This window comes from Monodelphis domestica, chromosome 8 (genome assembly GCF_027887165.1).
Source record: "Monodelphis domestica isolate mMonDom1 chromosome 8, mMonDom1.pri, whole genome shotgun sequence".
NCBI classification, from domain to species: Eukaryota; Metazoa; Chordata; class Mammalia; order Didelphimorphia; family Didelphidae; genus Monodelphis; species Monodelphis domestica.
This window is the reverse complement of record NC_077234.1, coordinates 210,941,635-210,963,573: the sequence shown is the minus strand read 5'-3', so window position 1 is coordinate 210,963,573 and position 21,939 is coordinate 210,941,635. Positions and strand designations below refer to the sequence as shown.

The window sequence follows — 21,939 nt, the reverse complement described above, 5'->3', positions numbered from 1 at the left end:
AACTATCAGTCATTAACACTTTCGCTATGAATTAATTAACCAATCATTTCAGCTTATTAGAGGATATTGACCAAATAGGAGGAGGAAGGAGGAAGAAAGAATAATTGTAGAGCTTACCTAGGATGGGCAGGACAGTCTTCAGAGAATGTTTTAGTTGGCAGTTTGGGGCAACATAAATGTATTCTTTACCTGAATTTGTGCCAGGATGAGGAAGAGGTCAAAGGAAAGGGAAGTGGGAGGACACTAGTCATACAAAAGACATTTCACAACAGCTGACATTTATATAGCTCTTTACAGTCTACAAAATATTGTATGTGTATTATCTTATTTGATCAAAAAACCCTGTGAAGTAAGAACTAGTTGTACAAGATGAGAAAAGGTATCAAAGACACAAAGATACAAAGACAGTTAAGGAAGGGTCCCAGCCATGTTGGCTAGAGAAGACCTAGAAGACCTTTGGCTAGAGAAATTGGAATAAAGAGAATGTTTGACTGCTTATCATTTCTTTTCTGTTAATCTAGAAGGTCAGTACCTGTTTAAATAAGAGAAGAATTCAAAGGGCTTCCTTCCAAGACAAATTCTGGGCAGAAGGATAATTGGAAGGGATAGAGAAACCCAAACATAATAATTTAAAATTTTTTATTTATTTCAATGAATAAGCATTTATTTTCTCTCCCTCCCACACCAAAAAGAAAGAAAAACAAAAGCAATTAAGTGTGAAAGTGGTTAAGAGGGTAGATTTGGAGTCATGAAGACTTGAATTGGAATCCTGTTTCACACAATAGCTGTTTGCTTATGGGCAAAATGCCTAACCTCTTTTAGCCTCCATTTCCTGAGAAAAAATCTTGAAAAGATTTTTAGAAAATATATCATTAAGTTAGGCATTTCCTACAATTCTTTTTTGTAAAATGTGGATCAATAATAGCACCTACCTCTAGGGTTGTTGTGAGGGCCCAATGAAATAGGTAGATAGATAGATAGATAGATAGATAGATAGATAGATAGATAGATAGATAGATAGATAGATAGATAATATATAGTGCTTAGCAAATCTTAAAATTCATATAAATATTAGCTACAAACACACATAGCCAAGCAAAACAAATTCCCATATTGGCCATGTCCAAAATTTTTTGTTTCATTTGGCATATTTAGCCCTTCAACTCTTTATCAGGAGGCAGAGAGCATGCTATATCATCTCTCCCCTGGAGACATTGTTGATCCTTACATTGATCAGAGTTCTTCTGCCTTTTAGAGTTTTGTCTCCATGGTGTTGTCATTGTACAAATTGTTCTCCTGGTTCTACTCACTTCATTCTGCATCAGTTCATACAAATTTTCCCAGGTTCCCTCTCCCCCCACTGAAACCACCTCTTTCATCATTTTTATAGCACAAAATTGTTATGCATTCATATACTATAATTTATATAACTGTTCTGGAAATGATGCCTTAGTTTCTAGTTTTTTGTTGCTATGAAATGAAATGCTCTAAATCCCAAGTATAATATTAATATCAATGAGAACTTTAAAAAAAACCTGCAAATATATTATATAACTCCATGTCTACCAAATGTAGTAGTTTAAGAGAGTAGCCTAAAGCAGAGATGTCAAAAACACTGGCTGAATGATCACAACACTCCCAAGTGTAGGCCAAACCAGATCTGAATGCACCTGTGAAGGGGTAGCTATATGGTTCAGGGTTTTGAGAGGCCTGGAGATGGGAGGTCCTTGATTCACATCTGACTTCAGACACTTCCTATGTAACCTTGGGCAAGTCACTTAACCCCCATTGCCTAGCCTTTACCACTTTTCTACCTTAGAACCAATATACACTATTGATTCTAGGATGTAGGGTAAGGGTTTAAAGATATAATTGAGAAGGGGTAACTAGGTGGCTCAGTGGATTGAGAGTCAGACCTAAAGACAGGATGTCCTGGGTTCAAATTTTGCCTCAGCTACTTTGTAGTTGTGTGGCCCTGGGCAAGTCACTTAACCCTAATTGTCTAGCCCTTACCATTCTTCTGCCTTAGAACCAACACAATAAAACATAGAAAATATTATGTTTTAAACAAAATCAATATGTAGCCTCAAGAATCCTTAGATGTGAATTAGTGGCTACTGTTTCTATTTTAATTTGGTACTATTAAAAAACATGTTAGATGAAGAGGCTGTCAAGAAGGTTAGCCTGAGAGGAGGTGGGGGGGCGGGGAGTCATAGAATCAGAGAATTTGAGAATTGGGAGGTACCTTAGCATCCCACTAGTTCAACCAGACTTCAAAGGAATCCTAAATATGCCCTACCCAATAAGTGGTCACACAGTCTACTTGAAAATCTCCAATGAGAAGAAATCCGACACCACTCCTCAATTTGCCTCTTTGCAACTTCTACCCAAACCTCAGGTTTCTGCCTCTTAGACCAAACAGAACAAGTTAAACACCTTTTCTTCATGGAACACCTTCAAAAACTTGATCAGAAGCACCATGCCTCCAATCTTCTTGCTTTTCTGGGTTAATTGTCCCTAGTTACTTCAATAACCCCTCAAGGTTTTTCATCATCTTGGTTGCCTTCTTGACACTCTAGTTTATCAAGGTCCTTTCTATACTACCACCCAGAATGAAACAACACAGTTCTCCAGATGTGGTCTGAACCAACTCAGAGTAGAGAGGGAATGGGGTAAGCAATATATCTTAATACAACTCAACACCACATTACTTTTCTGTCTGCAATCTTATATAGAGCTTATAGTCCACTTAAATCCCCAGATCATCCTCAAGTGAAAAAATTGAATGACATGTTTAAATCTAATGCCCAAGTTCTTAGCATCACCAGACCTGAGTTCTAAATCCTCACACTTGGGACAAACTGTCTCAAAAGGAAAAAAAAAGATATTTTCAGACTTCTCTTTTTAACCAGAGAACACATTTTATACTTTTCCAAGCAGTTTTTGTATTGTTTAAGAGTCAAAGGCCCTGCCTATGACACTGGACACTTTTTTTTAATTCAAAGATATTTTATTTTCTTAGTTACTTGTAATAACAAATTTCAACATATGTTTTCCAAAATTATAAGATCCAAAGCATCTTCCTCCCTCCCTTCCCTCCCCCACTCTTGGAGATAGTAAGCCATTTGATCTGGATTATACATGTATTATCATGCAAAGCATTACTCAGATAAAACATTGGACTCTTTTCAATGAACTGATAAGACCTACTTTTTATTACCATCTTGGGCATGGTCAGAGGAGTGCTTTAAAGTGGCTCTCAGAAGGCGGGGACCATATACATACTTTAAACTTCATCTACATTTTTAATGTTTTCTCCTTCACCTTTTTAAGTCTAGAAATCAAGAAAACAATTAATGGAGCCCTAACTTGTAGCATTTGCTGATGTCTGAGGCACAAATGCTCACACACAAAATTTAACAATTGTCTCTTATGAGCCAGTTGGAGTTGTCTCCAGCATGCCCCTGTTGAGTAGATTATAATCCTTCTCATTCCATTCTCACTCATTTCCCTGCCTCTTGGAGAGAAAATGTAGACTCATCTGTAAAATGAGGGCGATCAGACTATATATAGACCTTTAAGGAGCCTTCCAGATCAGGAAGATCAGGAAATGAATCTCTGAATTTATGGCTGCAGTATGGCTATGAGTGATGGAGGGCCACAGTCTCTGAACAATTAAATCATAGCATCCCTCCGAGGGCAATGGAGAACGGTGTCCTAGGTTGTGAGCAGGCTGTACTTCTAGCAAGCAGAGGACTGTGAAGAAAAGCTAGAGTACATTTCTTGACAATAGAGATTGTTTTGTTATTTGTGTGCCCAGCATCTAGCCTGGTGCCTATCATATAAGAGTGGCTTAATAAATGCTGACTAATTAACTCCAGACTGCCAATTTAACTGAACAGCATAACCAAGAAATAGACATTGTTTTATTCCCTTTTTTTTCCTGGGTAGATGATTAAGGCCAGACTCTTTTAAATCTCTTTATATCTCTTCAAAAAGTCTCTGAAATATTCTAGGGCTTGAGGTGACAGGCACAATATCATCTTCAAACAGAAATATTTGGGGACCTCATCATCCTCAAATAATCTTCAAAAGCAGCTAGGTAGCATAGTGAATACAGTGCCAGGTCTGGAGTCTAGAAGATCTGGGTTCAAATGTGACTTCAGACACTTCCTAAATGTGTGACCTTGGGCAAGTAACTTAACCTGATTGCTTAGATTTTACTGATTGTCTACCATAGACTTGATACTAAGTGTCTAAGAAAGAAAGAAAAGATTAAAAACAAAACAAAATAGAACTCAAACTCTGAACTGGACCTCTTCCACAAAAGTGATAGAAATTCTTGGTGAACATATATGTCACTGTTTTACTCCCTGACCATTATCAATGATCAGGGGTTTAGTGAACAAGGTTATGATTGTTGTATCTTTTAAGGAATCTTAAATAATTTTGACATATAGATGGGAGATACTTTATTGGAAGAAAACTTTCAAAGCAGTGTTTTGCCTTCCGAATAAAATGCTTTTTTATAATCATAAATAATAAGCACAGGGAAATCTTGTGTGCTCAATAACTTTAAGTCAATTGTATAAAAGTGACAAAGATGTAGTAGACTGTGGAATATTTCTTGTGAAAGCCTATTTTCCCCCCAATTATAACCTAATCAAGAATGTGTTTAATGAATGTACAGAACATTTTCATTAAAATTTTATAGAGATGGGAAAGTAGGGACGTAGGTCAGTAATGGTTCATGTTCTCTTAATCTCTACCTTAGCACTGACAAGTTATACATATTTTCCACTTCGTTACCTTTTCCCACTCTCAGATACCTTGGGAATTGACCTCCCAAGACGTTTACAGCTTGTGCTGCCTCTACTGTAGATCTCACCTAAATAGTTGTTTTAAGCTAGCTCTTCCCACCTCCCCCACTGCCTTGTTTTTGTTGGAACCATTTCTGCCTCCTCTGTGATGTTTATCTTTAATAGTGAAAGAGGTTAATAATGAAAATCTCTGCAGACCTTTTTTATTTTTCTCCTGTTTGTTTTTCCTTCCATTTCCATCCTTAGAATAATTTTGCTTAGTTTGCTCTCTCACCTAACTTTTTTCTTTTTCCCCCAGATTATATCAATACATTTTAAAATAATCATTTTCTGACATTTTGCAATCCATGTTTCCTCCCTCTCTCCCTCTCCTTTCTCCTCCCCAAGAAGGCAAGTGATATACTTTGTACGTGTGTTATTTTACAATACATTTGTCCATGTTCATCACATCATGAAACAAGATAAATATTACTTTGACGAGGAAAAATTTCCTGAAGGAAATAAAGTGAAGAATGATATGCTTTGATCTGCATTCAGACTCCATCTGTTCCCCTATATGGTGGTGGCTAGCCTTTTTCATCAGGAGTCCCTTGGAGTTGCCCTGGATCTTTGTCTTGTTGATAACAATTAAATTATCCACAGTCAATCATCATACACTATTGTTGATGTGTATAACATTCTCCAGATTCTGCTCACTTCACTTTGCATCACTTCATATAAGTCTTGTTTGTCATTTCTTATGGCATTACATAACTTTCTTTAAAATATTTTTACCTCACATTGCTTCTTTTTGTTTCATGAAATAATGCTACTTACAATTCTCCATTATCCTTCTTTGGAAAGATTTTTATAGGAATATATATATATATATATGCATATATATACATATATATATAGTTTGTGTGTGTGTACATATATATATATATGTATATATATATTTAATCCTCACCTTCCATCTTAGAATCAATACTATGTATTGGTTCCAAGGCAGAAGAGTGGTAAGGGCTAGGCAATGGGGGTCAAGTGACTTGCCCAGGGTCACACAGCTGGGAAATGTCTGAGGCCATATTTGAACCTAGGGTCTCCCATCCCTAGGCCTAGCTCTCAATACACTGAGCCACCCAGCTGCCCCCAGAATTTATATTCTAATCTGATATTGACTTTGGCTTGCATTTCTCTCTGCTTAGCAAGAAAGTTAGATGTCTGCTGACTAAAGCATTTTTTAGGTTCCTTTGCTCTCCTTGCTATGACAGTTGACTTGTGTATTGGCTAAACTTCTATATGAAATTATTATAGTATATATTTGTGATCTTTCTTCAGCTGTTATCTTTTTTCATTATCAATAAGTTGTTTAAGTAGATCAAGATTGAGTTATTTCAAATGTATGATATATCCTTTCCTTATTTTTATTTTTCTAAATTTGCAGTGTTCATAAAGGGAAACCTCAGTGGGAATAACACATGTTAGCACCCTGATAGAGGAAGGAAATCATATAATTCTGACAAGGACACTGATGTGTCCAGTAGTCAACACAGACATGGGTAGAGAAGTGGAAGGCAGTGGTAGAATCTCAAGAAACAAAGAGCATATTCTGACTTACTGGCAGACCGTGGCTCTGGCACAAAATCCCAAAACACAAACTAAAGCTTGAGATATGTGTAAGCAAAGGAAGTTTTCAAATACCCTGAAAAAATACCATGGGTCAAGAATTATCTAAGAGAAAATCCCAGAAGAGAGAAGCGTCTACCCATAACAATTATGATCAGAAGCTCACAGAAAAACAGTACCTGAAAGCCACAAAGAAAATAAAGAAAAATGAAATTATACATAAAAAAGATTTCTGTATGAAAGAACTGGAAGGATAAATAGCTTAAAACAGATTGTGAAAAAGTTTACTCAAATAATGGGCTCCCTGAAAAAACAAATAGACCTTAGTGACTCCAGGAAAAAAGAACAAAATCCAAAGAAAAAAAGCATAAAAACAACTCACCTGGAAAACAGGTCTAGGAGAGACAATTTAAAAGTCATCAGATTTTATACATGGATCATCAGATTACTACAACCACAAATAAAAGATCACATACCATATTTCAAAAAATCACAAGTGAAAACTGTCCAGATGTATGTAGAAGCAGAGGGAAAAGAGAAAATAGAATCTACCAGTTACCGTCCAAAGAAAAGCCTAAAATAACAGCTCCCAGAAAGGTCATAGAAAAATTCCAGAGCTTCTAGATCAAAGAAAATACTTCAAACAGCCAGAAAGAAAGAGTCTAATACCAAAGAGCTACAATCAGGATTACTCAAGACTTGGCAGTTACTCCTATAAAGATGAGAAAATCTCTACTATATTCCAAAAGGCAAAAGATAAAAGTTTACCAGCAAGTACAATTTACCTGACAAGAAAATGGAGAGAATGGACCATTGATGCAATAGGGCATTTTCAAGCATTCGTGATGAAAATGGCAGAGTTAAAAAGAAATTTTGAAATGCAAACACAAAAGTCAAGAAGACTCTAGAATGGTAATATATATGAATAATTGGTAAGGACTAAATGAATATACAGTAATTACCTTCTAACAAGGAGAGGATTAAAAAGGAAAAACATCCCCGGAGAAGCTTAATGACTTCACGGAAATTAAGTAAGAAAAACAGAAGAATTGGGAGTGATTTTGTTCTGTTTTGATGATCTTAAGAGAAAATAAAAAGAAAGAAAAAGGAACCGGAAGGAAATGAGAAATAAGGGAGTGGGACTTATTATTTCTCATACTTCAGGTACATATAAAGAGCATAGGAAAATGGAGATCAGAGTAGGGGACCACTTAAATCTCATTCTTATCTAAATGGAGAAAAAAGAGTTGAACACACACATATACATACATGTTCAAAGAGTATGGTGTTGTAATGCATTAAACTCGAAAGGGAAAGAGGTAGGGAGGAAAAAGGAAAACAGGTTTAGGAGGGAGGGTAAAATTTTGGAGGACATAGTCATAAGCAAAACAAAATTTCAGCTTCAAAAGATGAATTATAAAAGGAGGATTGCAAGGAAAGATTGAAAGTGTAAGAACTGGTGATGAGTAGATGGGAAAGGAAAGGGGGAGTGGCAGTGGAGTAGAAAAAGAATACCTTAATTACAGATCACTATTGCTAATGATATCTCTTCTCATTCATCACCTTGTTCTTTGTAGAGGAAGGAGGAGGCAAGAAGAAAAAAATGTAAGTGGTGTGATAGAAGTAAATATTCAATTAACATTCATAACTATAAACAAGATGAACTCGCCAATAAAGTGGAAGAGAATAGCAAATAGGTTAGAAAGCAAAATCCAACAATATTTTGTTTATAAGAAAAACACTTGAAATATATTTGCATAGAATTAAAATGAGGAAGTAGAGCAAAATTTTTATTGATTCATCAAACCTAAAAAAAAGAAAAGTAAGGCTAGCAAACACTGATCTCACAAACAATAATCAAGAGAAAAAAAATTAAACATTTCCTTTATAGACCCAAAACATTATAAATTATAAATTATAATTATAAATTATAATAAGAGGTCTTTGGGGAAAAAAGGATTCACACTTAAAATGAAGACTAAGTAATTTAATCCTAAAGAATTAAACAAAGAATAAATCATAAATACAATAACTAATTTCATCAAAGAAAATGACAGTGATAAGACAACATGCCAAAACTTTGGGATGAACCAAATTAGTCTTGCCCAAACAGAACATCAAGAGAAAAAGAACAGATCATTGAATTCAGTGGGCAAGCAACTAGAAAAGCAACAAATAAAAGTCCCAACTAAACAGAAAAGGAGAAAATATGAAAAATAAATAAGGGCTTCACACAACTGAAAGTTTAAAAGTAAATAAAACTAGAAATTGTTTTTGTCATGTTTTTGTGGAAAAATATTAACAAAATAAGCAAACTATTAATTAATTGATTTTTTAAAATGCAAAGGAAAATCAAATGACCAATACTAAAAGTGAAAAAGTAGAATTAACAAGTGAAGAATAAATGAAGGAAATTGTTAGAAATTATTTTGACCAATTATGTGACAAAAAGTTGGTAACAAAGAATACACCTAGAAGCTATATAATATTCAGATTAATGTATTCTATTTCTCTGTTAGAATATGAAGTCCTTGATGCTATTCTATTTGTATTTTCAATTTAACACAGTGCTTTGCATAGAATAAACATCCAATAAATGTTTTTAATTTATTCATTTCATTTTTATTCATTCAACAATGCAAGAAAATATAGAATCAAGTTCATTTTTTGTGACATCATTCAGTGCTCATCATTCATGAGCAGCAACAAATGATTCTTTTCTTGAAATATTCATGATACTTACACTTCCAGAAGCCTCTGCCTATAGGCTTCTGGAAGAGTAAGTCCTCGCTTTCTCATTCTTCATTCCTGATCCTTGTTAGCTAAAATACACCTTTTCATTCCCAGCTATTCCCACCTTTGTATTGAAGTTGCCAAATATCAAAGTATAAGTCAATTAAATATGGATGCTCTTACTGAATTCTTTGTAGAATTTCAGTACATTCTCTGTAGTGATGCTACATAATTTGCAATTGTTTTCTATGGTTGTCTTTTTTAACACTTACCTTCTGTCTGAGAATAGATAATAATGATTCTAAAACAGAATAGTGGTAAGGACTAGGCAAGGTCTTCTTGACTCTAGAGCTGATATTCAATCCACTCTTTTATCTTGCTGTCCCCATAGTTACCTTTTTGCTAATACTTTTCATGAGCATTGCAATACAAACTGATCAGATGCCCAAGAAATGATGTTTCTTGTCATTTATGTCAATTCCTGATTTGATTCTCCACAGAGAACCTTTCATTTAGTTGATACTTCTTTTTTTCTTCCAATAGAGTTCAATCCACTTTTGGTTAAGCTCAGAGGGATGTGGAAAGGAAAACTGAAGCAAGTTTTGGACTTTCTGCCACTCAGGTGGAACAAACAATAGTTGGAATGTTAGAGAAAAGATATTGACAAGAATGACAGTTGGTGGGGGAAGGGGAACTTAGAGAGTGACAGTTGGCCTCATGGCGCTCTCTTTCCTGACCCTCAGACTGGAAGGAACTCTCTCTCCCTGTCTCAGGATAGAAGTACCTCTATTCCTGGATATTTCCCAACTGTGTGCTCTACCTGGATTCCTGTGATTGTGTCATCAAACAAAAGGATTTAAGGGGAGCGGTTTGAACTATAGGCAGGTCTTTAGGGGTGGCAGCCCAAAGAGACAGGCCCGACCAGCTCTGAAGATCAGAACCTTTTCTTCCTCTTGCTGTCTATTGCTAAAGACTTTGAACTTAAGAAAACTAGCACAGATTAGCATAGGCAAGGATAAAAAAGATCCTCCACCAACCTGTGAGACCTGGTCTCAGCTCAAAAGCTGAGAGAGAGACTCAAACCCAATCTAGGGAAATCCCGATTCCCTCTTCCCTGATACCTCCCCAATCCAAACTTATTAAAATTCATCTTTATTTAATAAAACTGCAGTCAGATAAGAGGATTATCATTTCAGGGGGACATAGAGGAAGCTGAACCTCAGGACAGCTGTAAAATGGAGACTTGAATCCAGTACTTCAATCCCCAGAAGTCCTTGCTCTACTTCCTCAGAATGCTTTGTAATCTCACTGAATTCTCACCTGGGCTGAGAGCAAATTATGATTTAAAGGGTCTTCACTGTAGGCGGGGGCTCTTCTCTTCCTGTCTCCACTGGCAAACAGACACATCTCATGATGTGAAATTTGGGTGGGCTTCATGGCCCACCTAGCACGTGCTTCTCTTGCTTGTATTTTCTTTAACCCTTGATCTTTAGTAAACCTCATAAAAATAATACTCCTTGCAGAGAGAAACTAATTTCTACCTGCCTCAGTTCCCTAAATTTTAATTTTAACACAGCCAATCAACTATAGATAGTTCTTATTGGACCCCTACTGGGCGACCTTGGTCTGGGGGGAGGCTTATCCCTCAGAGGGGTCTGTGCTTACCTGCTCTGCGGTATCTTCAACATCAATCGAGAAAACATCCCCTCAGGCTATCATAGTGGGCCCATTTCTGGAAACCCTGTTTTTCAAAGATAGCCTCTTGGCAGGGAGCATCTCTCTCCTTTTACCTCACCAGCAGCCATATTTCCTCTCTCCTTTCAACCCCTCCATTCCCTGTTACAAAACCTTTCCTTATCCTGTACTTCAATCCCCTACATTCCCTTTTAACTATTATAGGGGTACTGACTCCAACTCTTTCTTCCTTCATATTTGTATATTCTCCATGTGCACCCCAATTATGAGAACTAGTTCTTTTTTTTTTAAACCTTACCTTCCGTCTTGGAGTCAATACTGTGCTCCGAGTGGTAAGGGCTAGGCAATGGGGGTCAAGTGACTTGCCCAGGGTCACACAGCTGAGAAGTGTCTGAGGCCAGATTTGAACCTAGGACCTCCCATCTCTAGGGTTAGCTCTCAATCCACTGAGCTACCCAGCTGCCCCCTGAGAACTAGTTCTAACCCTCTTCATCCTTATTGCTCCCATAGCATATTCCACTTCCCTTCCCTTCCCTTCCCTTCCCTTCCCTTCCCTTCCCTTCCCTTCCCTTCCCTTCCCTTCCCTTCCCTTCCCTTCCCTTCCCTTCCCTTCCCTTCCCTTTCCTTTCCTTCCCTTCCCTTCCCTTCCCTTCCCTTTCCTTTCCTTTCCTTTCCTTTCCTTTCCTTTCCTTTCCTTTCCTTTCCTTTCCTTTCCTTTCCTTTCCTTTCCTTTCCTTTCCTTTTTCCTTTCCTTTTTTCCTTTCTTTTCTTTCCTTTCCTTTCCTTTTCTTTCTTAAAGCCATCAAAACAGAACAAAACCACATCCAATTTTTGTTTGCTAAATCATGTCAAATAAATATAGTGCAAAACAAACATATGGTAAGAAATGATGAATATGAAGAAAAAAAGAAGTATGGAATACAAAGTCAACTGAGATTGCTATGATTCATTTCTTATATTAGTGCATCTAGTCATTATCTAAGGGTCCTAGTAGAATATCACTAGTCAAGTTAAATTCCCCAAACCATCAATCTTAGCACTCTCTGCTTCCCTTCTTTTCATTCCACTATCATTACTGCAAATTACTGCCATGGTCAAAGATTTCATGACTGAGTGGTCAGTCTTTTGGTGATAAACCTCTCTAAACTTAGCTAAGCTAGACCTCAGAAAGTGGGCATAATCAGCTATCAAGACTGTATTAAAAGCCTTTGTAGCTCAATAGCTATCAGAGCTTATGTTCCTCTGGCATAGGCTTTAGGAACACAGGGTTATCTCTATGTCACAATAAGGCATCAAAGAATGGCATTGTGGAACATAGAAAAATGTCCCAAATATATACTAAATAAAAACAAAGCCAATTCGGAAAATAGTAACAACTGGCAGAAATCAAGTAAGTCCTCTGTTAGGAATAATAATAATATTAGCACCACTGATCATTCCCTTCATTATCATAATAGATATTTATATGTTGTTGTTGTTTTTTAAACTCTTGCTTTCTGTCCTAGTAAGTTCCAATAAGGCAGAAGGCCTACGCAATCAGGATTAAGCGACTTGCCCAAGATCACACAGCTAGGGAGTGTCTGAAGTCAGATTTGAACCCAAGTCTTCCCAACTCTTGGTACTCTATCTATTGGGCAAATTTGTTGTCCCAAATGTATATAATTTTTTGAATTTTGCAAAGTGCTTTATAAAATTATTTTATTTGAGCCCCATAACAAACCTACCATGGAAGGTACTATTGGTATTATTACTTCCATTTTACAGTTGAGAAAACTGAAACTTAGAAAAATTAAATGATTTTCTCAGAGTCACTTAGCAAGTAAATGTCAGTGGCTGGACTAGAATCCAATTCTTTCTGACTCCAAGTCCAGCATTCAAGCCACTATTATTAGATGGGACAATGCTTGTTATTGCCAGTAGTGTCCAACTTTTGGGGGTTATCTTTGCAAAGATACTAGAGCAGTTTGCTTTTTCCTTCCACAAATGGAGAAACTGAGGCAAGTAGGATTAAGTGACTTTCCTAAGGTCATCCAGCTAGTAAGCATCTGAGGCCAGATTTGAACTCTGGAAAATGAGTCTAACTCCAAGCTCAGTACTTTATGCACTGCATCATCTAGGTGTCCCCAGGGGCAATACTAGAGAGAGAGAGAGAGAGAGAGAGAGAGAGAGAGAGAGAGAGAGAGAGAGAGAGAGAGAGAGAGAGAGAGAGAGAGAGAGAGAGAAATCTGAGAGGGAGACAGAGAGACAGAGAGACAGAGGGAGGAAGGGAGAGAGAGAGATTGCTCAATGTCAACATTTCAGATGTTGTGGCAGCCAAGTAAAGGGAAAGGTTTGTGTTGGTGAGATTTCCTAGTAGCCCCAAAATTAATCTACACAAATGGCTCAAAAATTGTGGTATATTAATGCAATGGAATATAGCCATATTGAAAGAAAGGATAAATATAAAGAATATAGAGAAGCATGGGACTACTTAAGTGAAATGATTCAAAGTGAAGTCAACAGAACCAGGAATATACAATATATAATATATATTATATAATATTATAATGTATAATAGTACAATTATAACATAATATGATGATTATATAATATATTTTATTATATAATGGAGAGAACAATAACAATAAATACTAATGCTCCACAATTATAATGTCCAAGCTTCACCATGAAGAAAAAAAACGGAAGAGGAAAAAAAAACCTTTGCAGAAGTGGGGGGGGACAGTGGGTATACATCTGATATACTATTTGACTTGGTTAAATGAGTTGGTTAGTTTGCTAAACTGCTTCTTTTCCCTTTCTAATTTTTCATTCTTTGTTATAGACTACAGTTGCCTTTGTAGAGAAAGGGATGTTTTTGTGAACCTAGGTGATATAAAAACAAAAAATACCAATAACATTTTAAAAGATCATTTCACACAGGTATAAATAGCCTTTTCCTGTGAAAAGGAAGTCTACAGGGAGTCTAAGAGAAAAGTGAGTAACTGAGTATGAGAACAGGCTTAAAGGTTGAAATAGATAAGGAATATTCTCAAGATCTCTTTCGTGTTTTTTTTATTTTAAAACATTTTTTAAACACTTTTCTGTCTTAGTAACAGCTCTAAAATAGAGGGGCAAGCAAGGACTAGGCAAATGGGGTTAAGTGACTTGCCTAGGGTCATAAGCTAGAGAGTATCTGAGGCCATATTTGAACCCATGTTCTCCTGACTCCAGATCTGGTGCTCTATCCACTATGCCACCTAGCTGCCGTTCATGTTGCTTTTTAGAGAAACTATGTCAACCTCTCCAATTTAATAGTAAATTCAAATGATTCCTTCATATCTATAGACATGAATTACCTTCACGTTTTCTTTATTCCTCACATGATATGGTTCCCAGAACCACTATCATCTTCATTATCTTTCCCCTGAATGGGCTTTAATTGATCAAAACCTCTCTTAAAGTATGGTGTCCAGAATTAAGCATAATATTCCAGCTGTGGCCTTGAGTATCACAAAGTTACTACAGTGGGATGCCATGCCTCTATTAACAGCCTTTCCAACTCTAAATCTTTGATCCTATGAGCACAGTTTAAGATGATCAATAGACCTTTCTCCCCTTAAAGAATATAGATGTAGTCTCTATAATCTCTCATTGAAAGCATTTGCTCTTACCTTGGAAACATGTGCCAATAGTAACTGGATCTGAGAAGAGATTTGGTCTGATGCCACTTGGAGAGACAGAGTAACTTCTGCAGGAGCTGTAACAGAGAGAGACTAGATAGAGGCTTTATAGATCAACAATACTGTGCTGAAACCCAGAAATAGGGTGTTTCCCTGACAGCTAAATGTTGCATCACCGCCAAAACTTGTCAGCTATGACTTGAGGCTTCTGACAAATATACTTTGCTAGACTGACTAGAGACGAGACGCTTGAGGATCCAAAGGAAGCTTCCAGGACTGGCAGTATGTAGATAAGCACCAATAGATATATTTGGGATATCTCTTTCACTGGCAAATACACTTTAGGGCCATGTTGGTGAAGGCATGGCCTGCGTGTCCCAGCATGCCATAGGGGGCTGCTCCATTACCCTTCTCCACCATGCCTGAGGACAATTTTCACATACTCCGCCCCTCTGCCCAGCAGCCCAAAGTAAACACTTCCACCCTCAGTGATCTGAGGTCAATCAGGGGGCTCCAGGCAGCTTGAAGGTGCAGTTTGGGCACACGATCTCTAAAAGATTTGCAAACACTGCTTTAGGGAATTGTGTATACATCTGAGTATAGTAGATTCTTGGGCTTAAACAAGGAATGGATATTAGCCACTCTGGCTCCAAAAGGGAAGTATATCTGTACCTTCAGGCTAGTGAATTCACCCCTTCTAGACTATCATTGATACCCAAGTTGTTAGCTTGGGTTAGTGTTTTAACTGTTCTACATCATTATAGTAATTTATCATTTAAAACAAAAATATAGCAAAGGTTTGCCCTGGTGCCTTGGCACTTCCTATAAATTTCTTGGTATTATTTCTCTCCTACCTGGCTATCTAGCTATGCAAATAGCCTAAACACCAAGAAATTCTGTGGAATAAGTCACCTTTTACTGGATTAAGCTCTCTGGGCAAGGTAGGCATGAGTCTTGGGAACTCACTCATTTCTGCTATCATTGAAAGAATGTATATTCTAGCTCTCTATTTAGCTTAGTGCAAGTCAGACTTTTAGCCAGTCATTCCATTACTTGAATGATTAAAAATCTAAGAATTGATTTCAACATTTTGGTTGTTGGTCAATATGTTGATGATCAACATTTCAACATCAATATTTACAAATAGACCTTAAAACTCAGGGAAATATATACAGATATGGGGATTTATCTAGAGGGATTTTGTGCCTTTAGGTTGCAAGGATGAAGCTATACTATCCTGTTGCCTCAGAGAGATCCTATTAGAGAAAAATGTGATCTGTCACAGGAATTAGCTTAATCTTTTTGGAGCTTGTCCAGACCTAGAGAAGAGTAGCCAACAATTCCACATGTGGCATAACAAAATTAATTTACTCTAGTAATGTTCATTTACTGCATCTAAATGATTGTCAATCACAAATCAAAATCTTAGATGAGCCAAAAGACAATGGAAAGATACATTATTGATAATGAATTCTTTTTGCAAGTTTTTTAATAAACAAAAATCTATTTTATCTCTCCTCATTAAAAATGAGGGGGAAAATCCTTATAATAAATACACATAATTAAGCAAAACAACTTCTTGTGCAATGATGACTTCTTCATAAGGACTGAGGAAGTTCATGACTGGGAAAAGAGGTGGGCTGGTCATAAAAAGAGAGATAACAATCAAGAGATAACAGATGAGCAGCCTTAGTGTTTCACTGATAGCTATGAACAATCAAAATACCCAGAGGATCTATGAGTAATGAACAATAATTGATACCAGAAGACTGATTCCTGCCAGAAGTGTGTTTCCTGCTTCTTGGCAGAGGGGGTGATGGGCTAGAGGTGAAGAAATAGATACGCATTTTCAGACATGCTCTATTTTGTGTGCCTATCACAACTTATTACAAGGGATAATCTATGGAAGGAATAGGGAGATAATGGAAGGATGGAAGGAAGGAAGGAAGGAAGGAAAGAAGGAAGGAAAGAAGGAAGGAAGGAAGGAAGGAAGGAAGGAAGGAAGGAAGGAAGGAAGGAAGGAAGGAAGGAAGGAAGGAAGGAAGGAAGGAAGGAAGGAAGGAAGGAAGGAAGGAAGGAAGGAAGGAAGGAAGGAAGGAAGGAAGGAAGGAAGGGAGGGAGGAAAGAAGGAAGGGAGGGAGGGAGGGGAGGAAGGAAAGAAAGAACTATAATCCTTGGTCCAAAGGGTCAGTTGTTTGAGATTCTCTCCTTATTTGGGGAGTTTGTTTACTCAATGTCCTGAGACTGTTTGAGAGACAGGGAAAGTTAGTGACAGGTGGGGAGAAGAGAGATCTCAGGTCTTCTGGGTTCCAGCTTCAAAAGAGAAGATACATAATTCCAGTCTCTCTTCAGATCACTGGAAAGAAAGAAAGTCTTTGGGAAGAAACCATCATATAGAGAAGCAGAAAGTCTCTATCATGACACTATCTCCAACTTGAAACAATAGCCATTCTAGGGAATTTCACTCTGGGTGAGATCTGAAACTTTCTTGGTCGAGTAATTTTGCTCCCAAAGGGAGAGTTCATTCAATCTTTATTGTCTGGCAAATATGCTTATATGTAAATATTTTCTCTGAATTCTTTTTTGCTATCTATTTGGAAAAGGGAGTTTCTTTGCTACAGATGTTCATGTTGTCCCTGGCATCTGGTGGGAAAGGGGGTCAAACCTTGGGTATAGAGCTTAAGATTCTCCTTTTTCCATTAACTAAGTACAATTTGAACCTAGATATAATTTTAGCCTGGTACTCCCTCTCACTGAGGAAATCAGAGTGGCCAGCCTCTGACACCAATCTCCTGTTTCCTTTTCATCAAAATCTCCCTAAGAGAAGAGTGGAGGAGGGGATTCTAGAGATATCTATTCTTGATTTTCTGAAAGCCACCTCTAACCAGACCCATGAGGACATACATTACATATGTGGGCACCAACAGCATTAAGACACTACACTTACAAAGGAAAGGGAAGAAAGTGACAGAATAAGAGAGAAAGAAAAAAAGAAAAGAGAGTATAAAGGAAACATATGTTCCTTAAAAGTCCTTACATTCTGTTTTAGAATCAGTACTACATATTGGTTCCTAGGCAGAAGAGCAGTAAGGGCTAGGCCATTGGTGACTTGCCCAGGGTCACACAGTTAGGAAGTGTCTGAAATGAAATTTTTTTAAGTACACAGAATACAAGAAGTTTAGAGAAATTGAAGATGAATAGGACAGTTTGAGTAACTAATGTATGGAATTTAGTATATAATTAAAAGAAAACAAGAGTTAAAGAATGATAATTCTAACTTCACATAAAATAATCCTTTCCTATTCTTATTTGAATATGGTAGTGTTCATGATTTTTGGAGTTTGTCAAGTTCAGATGAATAATGAAAAAAAAAAGACCTAGGGAAAAGATTTCATGGTGTTGGATAAGTCTTCTATGAAAATCCTGAACAAGGAGTTCTTCATAGGATGAGATGATGTTGATGGTTGAGACCAACACTGATTAATATAATACACATATCAAGGAGACCAGAGATCCATTCAAGTATCAGATGATATCATACCAGATCTAGGCTCTAAGGTTTTTAAACAATAAGTAGATTAAAAAGTAGAAAGAGGGCAAAGTGGAAATGAGGGAAATAATTTAGATGCAGAAACTCTAATAAGAAGATATAAATGTTGTGGGTTGGGAAAGTACTCCAAATCCTAATGTGTATGCTCTTCTTACCCTACATGTGTACAAATGTAGAACTTGGATCAATCCACCCATGGGGTTTCTCCGGTATGGCTACATTCCCTTTCTACTGCAAAAGATTCCTGTTGCCTGGCTGATATAAATGTTTTAAAGCCTACTAAGAAACATTTGTATATTTTATGATTTCCAAATCAAGAAAATTCCAATGAAGTATTTTTGTATATCCCTAAATTTATCTTTTCTTCCCTCTCTGTTCTTTCCATTTGTACTTCCTGAAACTTTAAATAACTTCCCTAATTTTCAGTTGAGTGATCTCTAGCAGGTGGTTAAAAGCACTAGTTCTGTTTAATGGTACACCAGAGTAGAAGATAAGACTTAAGAAATTAGTTTATGTATATGGAGAAACAAAGACAGAGAGAGACAAAGAGAGACAGAGATAGAGAGACTGAGAGATAGATATAGAGAGACAGAAAGACAGATATGAGAGAGACAGAGACAGAGAGAGACACAGAGAGAGACAGACATAGAGAGAGAGAGAGGTCTATCCACACATATAAACATATTGTAAGGGGTAAATTTAGGGTTGAGACTGAATATAAATTTAGTTGGTCTCCAGGGATTTAATTTCTAAATCCCAATAAAAATACTCAACTCAGTTTGGAAATTTTATAGTGGTTTAATTAATATAGAGGGAAGGAATTAAGAAGAAGAGAGGGTGAAATGGTATAAGATTTCTCCGGCCTAGCCTGAGCCACGAAGCCCCCTCTGAGATGAGGGGCCTCCTAGGAGGATAGTGTTTAGGAAAGGTAAGGGGAAAAAAGGAATCAGCCTAAACTCCAAGAGAGCTCAGGGAAGACGCCTCACCTGACCCATGATATTGAGCTTCTCCCAGTCACCAAACTAAGGATGCTCACCGCCAAACCCAGACAAGAGCTGCAGGCATGCCAAGATGCCAAGACACCCAACACACTGACACTAGCCACATCTCTGCCCCCAAAGAGAAAGAGATCCACCTCTCTGCAAAAAGAGCTCGGAGAGAGGAAGTGATGTGAAACATATAGACCATTTTTTACATCACTTCCTGCATCTCACATGTACCAATGGTAGCTTAAGCATGACTTAGGACAGCCTGTCAGTTGTTTCTGATTTGTCACTTGCTAACACATGTCTGTCACAGGTCATCCTTCTCAACACATAAGTAAGCGTGTAGATATTCCTGTTTGTTAGACTAAGCAGGGTACATTATATAATGTGTCCCAAAAGTATTAGTGTAATTCAAATCTTTAAATAGTTTCAAACTGCACTTTTGAGACTACACATGTGTAGTTTCAAAAGTGCAGTGTATGTGTGTGTGCACATGTTTTTGTGTAAATATTGTAATGAACTCTAAGAGCCAGAAAGGACCTTAAAGTTATCCTATCAAGAAATCATCATTTATTAAGTCTCCAATGTGTGCCAAGCACTGTCTTAGTCATCAGGAATATGAAGAACAAAGAAAAAAAGTTCCTTACCTCAGGGAGCTTAATACAGCATGTACACAGATATACACAAAATAAATACAAAATATTTAGTACAGTTGAGGAAACTGAGATCTGGAGGCCAAGTGACTTGCTCAGTTAGCCAGTAAACAAACATTTTTGAAGAGTTTTCAATGGGTCAGGTATTATGTTAAATGTGAATATAGTCCTTGCCCTCAAGGAGCTTATATTCTAGGCAATTTTTAGATAAAGAAATCAAAACTATTAATAAGCACATGAAAAAGTGTTCTAAATCTCTTATAGTCAGAGACATGCAAATCAAAACAACTCTGAGATACCACCTCACACCCAGAAGATTGACTAACATGACAGAAAGGAAAGTAATAAATGTTGGAGGGGGTGTGGCAAAGTCAGGACATTAATTCATTGCTGGTGCAGATGTGAACTGATCCAGCCATTCTGAATGGTTATTGGGAACTATGCCCAAAGGGTGCTAAAAGACTGCCTGCTCTTTGATCCAGTCATAGCACTGCTGGGTTTATACCTCAAAGAGATAATAAGGAAAAATACTTGTACAAGAATATTCATAGTTGCACTCTTCGTGGTGGCAAAAAATTGGAAAACATGGGGATGTCCTTTGATTGGAGGATGGCTGAACAAATTGTGGTTCATGCTGGTGATAGAATACTATTGTACTCAAAAGAATAATAAACTGGAGGAATTCCATGCGAACTGGATTGACCTCCAGGAATTGATGCAGAGTAAAAGAAGCAGAATGTAAAGAATAATTTTAGCATTGTGACCTAAACTATATTAATTATTGGTCACCATGGATATCCCAAATAAAAAAAAATACCCAAGTCAGCTGGAAATTTATGGTGATTTAATTAATAAAGTGGATTGATTATACCATAGTGAATCAGTCTCTGTGTATAATGTTCTCCTGGTTCTTGTGAAGATTGGATTTAGCTATCTCCTGATTTGTAACAATGAAGATTCTGGGAAGACCTCTAAGAATTGATCCAGAATGAAAGGAGCAGAACCAGGAGAACATACACAGAGACTGATACACTGTGGTACAATCAAATGTAATGGACTTCTCTACTAGCAGCAATGCAATGATCCAGGAAAATTCTGAGAGACTTATGAGAAAGAACACCATCCACATCCAGAGAAAGAACTGTGGGAGTAGAAACACAGAAGAAAAACAATTCCTTGATCACATGAGTTGATGGGGATATGATGGGGATATAGACTCTAAATGATCATGTTAGTACAAATATCAATAATATGGAAATAGTTCTTCATCAATGACACATGTAAAACCCAGTAGAATTGTGTGTTGCCTATGGGAGGGAGGTGAGGGTAGGGGAAGGAAAGAACAAGAATCTTGTAATCATGGAAAAATATTCTAAATTAATTAATTAAATACACCCCCCTCCCCCAAGAAAAGAGAGATTGGAAACAAAGAGCTTATATTCTACTTTGGAAAAATAAAACATAAGAAGAAGCTGAAAGGGTTGTGAAGGAAGTCCAAAGAAGATGCCCATTGTAGGAATGGCAGCAAAGGTAAAGACCCTTTTTGTGTTTTTTTTTTTGGCAAAGATATTGGAGTGCTTTGCCATTTCTTCTTGTTTTCATTTCACAGATGAGGAAACTCAGGAAAATGGGGTTAACTGACTTAGGCAGGGTCACACAGCTATTTAAGTGTCTGAGGTCACATTTGAACTCAGGTCTTCCTGACTTCAGGCCTGGTGCTCTACCCACTCTGCAACCTAGCTGCCCCAGTAAGGACTGGCTTTTATATAATCCTTAAGCTTTGCAAAACATTTGACCTTTCATTTGATCCTCACAAAAGAGATGTTAGTCATGTGAGAAAAGTACTATTAGTACTCGTTTTTCAAAATTATTTTTATTTTAATAAATTTCCACATAAGTTTTTCTAAGTTATATGATCCAAATTGTCTCCCTCTCTTCTTTCCTCCACCCTACTGGAGCTGTGAAGCAATTCAGTCTGAGCTATACATGTATTATCACACATACTTACATATTATTCATTTTTGTAAATAAATAATCTTATAAAACCAAAACCCCAAAACACATATTCAAATAAATAATAAATCATGTTATTATTAAATTTTTTTTATAGATGAGGAAAGTGAAGTTTGAAGGGGTTAAGTTATCTGCTCAGGCTTATTCAAATTTAATCAGTGGAGAAGGCAGGAATCCAACTCTGGGCTCACTTGACTTCAAGTTCATCAATCCTGGGGGTAG

General features: G+C 37.0%; 1 protein-coding gene across 1 annotated transcript in view; it reads right to left on the bottom strand.

Moving 5' to 3' along the window:
• LOC100011551 (regucalcin-like) overlaps positions 1–14,679 on the bottom strand; it is a 73,232-nt gene extending 58,553 nt beyond the window's left edge. The window contains exon 1 of the mRNA XM_007501035.3: positions 14,507–14,679. The gene's annotated coding sequence lies outside the window, so the exon portion shown is untranslated. The remainder of the gene's footprint in view (positions 1–14,506) is intronic.
• Positions 14,680–21,939: the final 7,260 nt, after the last annotated feature.